General features: G+C 30.1%; 1 pseudogene; it reads left to right on the top strand.

Annotated features, from left to right (window-relative positions):
* Positions 1–211: 211 nt before the first annotated feature.
* Positions 212–3844, top strand: LOC119598087 (annotated as a pseudogene).
* The last annotated feature ends 1000 nt before the right edge of the window (positions 3845–4844 follow it).

The raw sequence follows: 4844 nt of genomic DNA, 5'->3' as shown, positions 1-4844 counted from the left end.
GGCAGGCTAGGCATTATAAAACAATCATACAGATATGTTTTTGATGAGGCATAAGTAATATTTACCGAGTTCCTTCATTATACCTCCAATGTTTAAAAATGTACTTCTATTTCAGTTTCTCTTGCCACATTTTTTTCTACTTTGCCGTTAGACCTTCTCTATGAAAATACTAGATATCTTTAAAACATGAAATTAATTAGAACGTTTTAATATGGCTGTTTTTAAGCCTAATTCAGCAATATTTTACAAACTTACAAACCTTAAAGTAATTATATTCAATTTAGTTCACCAATAATCAGATATGAGAAATCATCTAGCATTTCACTATCAATATAAATTTTACAGTTTCATTGACACGAAACCCATACTTTTATATTAGCTCTTTCTAAGACATTTATTCATAGATTGAAGTTTTAAATATTAGAACATTTCAGTTCAACAATGTATTCGCTGCTAATGACCATAGCTGTTGGTGCGGCAGATAATTTTAAATAATCAGTCAATCAATGCTTCGGGACTTCTCCATCATTGAAATTATGTTGATTTTCCCTAATGCACAAGCTACAGTATTTAACTTTACTTTTTATTCATTCTATTTTCAATATATTTCATCCTTCATTTACGGTCCTTCATTCTATATTTTTTTAAAATCAAATCTACTAAAATAATATCCCAAAACAATTCTTTTAGTATTAATTATAACACAAACTCGTTTTTATTAATATGATATAATTTTCAAGACGCACTGATTTGCACAACGAACTTCTCAACGTACGTGAGTTGCTTAAACTACTCAAGCTCCGTATTGCATGTTACGACTTACCGCGCTTTCATTAACGAGAGCGACGGGCGATGTGTCCATAGAGCTAAAGTCAAAAGATTTTATTAAAATCTCTTTACTGTCAATTCTTCTTCATCAACTTATATGCATTCGTTGATCCATCTATTTTTTAATATATTGTAACCCATCTTTTTCTTTATCATAAGCTGCACCTTGGTCTACTCTATTAACAAAGTATTTCAGTAACTTTACTTTTTATTAAAGTTCTCTAATAATGTATCAATGAAAGCGGACTATCGATAAAAGGCTCCTTTAAACGGACAAAGCTACCGCCAAATCCTTTGATTTTCAAGACAATAACTGTTTGATACCCAGGTAATTATATAGTACAGACCTAGCAGAAATATTACCTAGATGTAAAAACAAGATCATCAGTTCTAATGTATTAATTACCTCTAGGTACTGAGGACTTATTACCAGACGAAGTCTCTGTTTATATTCAATGGATAACCTCTAGTTTATTCAACGACGACCTTTATTTGGCCCATTAAAGTTTCCATGTACCATTGCCATTAAAGATGAAAGAATAAGCCACTACTAGTGTATATTTAATACATTTTAAAATTTAGAATTACATCTTCCCCTCATTTCCTTTTTTTATAAATTCAGAAATTAACAACCTTTGAAGAAATACTGTTTATCAAATGTTATGATTTATGAACTTAAAGGTATATAAAGTATTCTATATACTATAGCATAGTATTCTATATAATATTATATATATATATATATATATTTTTTATATTTTTAATTTTTTTTTTCATTATTGAAAAAATGCTCGACGAATTTTTAGAACGTAGATATAAATACACATTTAAATAGAGATTAAAATATTTTTTTTATTTAATCAAATAAATTTATTATATGGTAAATATATATTGCTATGAATTATATATTATAATAATATATTTTAAAAATACATTATATAATGATTTTATTAAATAGATAAGGTATAAAGTAAATATATATTGCAATGAATAATAGAATATTATGTTTTGAAAATATGTTATATAATACTTATTCAGTTATATATTTATGTATATGTGGTTAAACTTTTATTCTATCTATATTAATTATAAATGCTTATATTGCATTTGTATGTCTGAACCTTTTTTTATATGTAATTAAAGTATGAAACATATTTAAAGAATGTTCTTTGATCTTGACATAAATAGTGTAAATATTTGTGTTGCTTTCAATTGTATATTAATTTAAGTTTAAAAAGACTAGTAAATATATCTAGATCCTTTTATAATTCATTAATGTTATATTCATAAAAAATAAATAGTGTCTTCTGTGAAACTTAATATAATTTTAAAATAAAATATGGGCTTATATGAATTTAATTAATTATAAAGCAATCAAATTCTTATTTTTTTCGCCTCGTTGTATTTTATCTCTCTTCAACGCGCAATCTGATGCAATTATTTTTATTCTTTTTACATAAAATGAAGTGCTTGAAAAAAAAGCATTATCTTGATAGGGTAAAACATGAAAATCCAGTCTCTTTTTTACACTTAATAGAATCAACACCATTCCCCCAAAGATCAAAACGTTGTGTGCATTATACACCAAAGTATATATCCAAACTAGTTTATTCTTTCTGTTTCAAAAAGATAAGCTAAGTAAGCTCGTGGGTTCAAACCCTATTTATGAGGGTCTTACCCTTTCATTCCTTTTATCCCTTTCTTTTCTTACGAAAAAATAAATAAATAAAAAAATAAAATAAAATAAAATAAATAAATAAATTCTTTAGAAGCAGCTCTAGGTTCCTTAGTCTTTATTAAATCTGCATCTCTCACAACACCATCTAATGAGCTTTATTCTTCAATTTACAGTAGTTCTTTTACTCGAATCAGTTGCTCTTTTCCATTTTTGATTCCCTAGAGTGATAGAAGGATCAATATGTCATTATTCTTACGACCATTCAGAAAATTGCCCCACTATCTTTGCTATCCTACCTTTTATATTCTAATGTCACTGCCTTAGTAGGAAGACTAATCAAATATTTTTTCGTAAGATTATAGTTTATACTTCAGTCAGTCATATAGCATGAATATCTACCATCCTAATTAGAGAAACAAACTGACTTCTCTACTTTTCCTTCTATTGTCTTATTTCTACATCAGGAGCCATTTCATTCAATTGTCAAGAAGCTTTCCATATTTCTCATATTATAAATCACTTCCCATCTCTCACAAAATAAAAATATTACCATGTTCATCTTTATTTTCGGAGCTTGAGCTGGAATAGTAAGTGCTGGCCTTATACTTATTATTCTTTGCTGAAGCCTTATTAGAGATGACCAGATCTATAATGTCGTATTTACAGCTCATGTTGTTATAATTTTCTTTGTATTTATACCTATTATAACTGGAGGAATTGGAAATTGACTTGTCCCTTTAAATAGGTTCTCCAGATAAAGCTTTCCTTCGAATAAACAATATAAGTTTCTGTTTTATACATCTCTCTCTCACTCTAGTTATATCTAGAGGTATACTTGAAAGAGAGAGAGAGAGAGAGAGAGAGAGAGAGAGAGAGACAGACAGACAGACAGACAGACAGAAACACAGAGCAAGAAACAAACGATAAGCTAATAGAGAAAGGAGAGAAAAAGGCAGAAACACAGACAGACAGACAGAGAAGAGAAAGAGAAAACAGGGACAGGATGTACTGTGTACCCTCCTTTATCTGCTAGAAATGCTCATGCCGGGGCATCAGTAGATTTAGGAATCTTTTCACGCCATTTATCAGGGGTCTCATCAATTGTAGGAGCCGTAGATGTTATAACAACTGTTATTGATATACGACCGACAGGAATAACTATAAACCGAATACCTCTTTTTGTTTGAGAATTATGTATTACTGCTGTTTTACTCTTATTATCCTTACCAGTCCTAGCAGGAGTTTATTACTCTACTTTTAACAGATCGAAACCTGAATACGTCTTTCTTTTCTCCCGCAGGAGGTGGAGATTCCGTCTTATATCAACATATATTTTGATTTTTCAGTCACCTTGAAGTCTTTATTTTAATTTTACCTGCTTTCGGAATAATTTCACATTAGTCAATATGCTAAAAAGAAGCAAGCATTCGGGACATTAGGAATAATTTATGCTATACTGGCTATTGGTGTTTTAGGATTTGTAGTGTGAGCACACCATGCATTCACAGTATGTATGGATATTGATACTCGTGCCTACTTTATATTTGCTACAATAATTATTGCTGTTCCTACAGAAATTGACATTTTTAGATGATTAGGAACCCTCCACAGTACTCGGCTAAATTACAGTCCTTCTTTCATTTGAGCTTTAGGATTTGTATTTTTATTTACAATAGGAGGTCTTACTGGGGTTGTATTAGACATGGCACTGACTATGCTGTGGCGCACTTTCACTAGTTTCTTTCAGTAGGAACGGTACTCGGTATTTTTGCCGTTATTGCTCACTGATTCCACTTATTTACAGGTCTTACTTTAAATCCAAAGTGATTAAAATTTCACATTTTCACTTTTTAGTTATATTCAATGGAGTAAATATTACATTTTCTCTCAACACTTTCTAGGAGTTCATGGTATACCTCGGCGTTATTCAGACTACCTAGACGTTTACACAGCATGAAATGATGTATCATCAATCGGATCAACAGTATCCTTAATTGCTGTATTTGAATTTGCTATAATCGTCTGGGGAGCTCAAACTGTTGCCCGACCCAGTAATAATCTCTTTATTTCTACCTACTTCATTTCAATGACAACATAACCTCCCAACCGCAGATCATAGTTATAGAGAAATTCTTCAAATTACTAATTTCTAAAAGGCAGACAGATGCATAGGATTTACGCTCCTACCAGGAAGAATATTTCTTCTTTTAGAAAACTTATGCTAACGTGAGGTCACTTAGGTTTACAAGATAGAGCTTCTCCTCTTATAGAACATATTTTTATGATCATGCTATAGTAGTGCTAATCCTAATTACAGCATTAGGTGTTTATGTACTAT

The sequence above is a fragment of the Penaeus monodon genome, chromosome 40, assembly GCF_015228065.2.
Source record: "Penaeus monodon isolate SGIC_2016 chromosome 40, NSTDA_Pmon_1, whole genome shotgun sequence".
Lineage (NCBI taxonomy): Eukaryota > Metazoa > Arthropoda > Malacostraca > Decapoda > Penaeidae > Penaeus > Penaeus monodon.
This window is presented reverse-complemented; position numbering and strand designations above follow the sequence as displayed.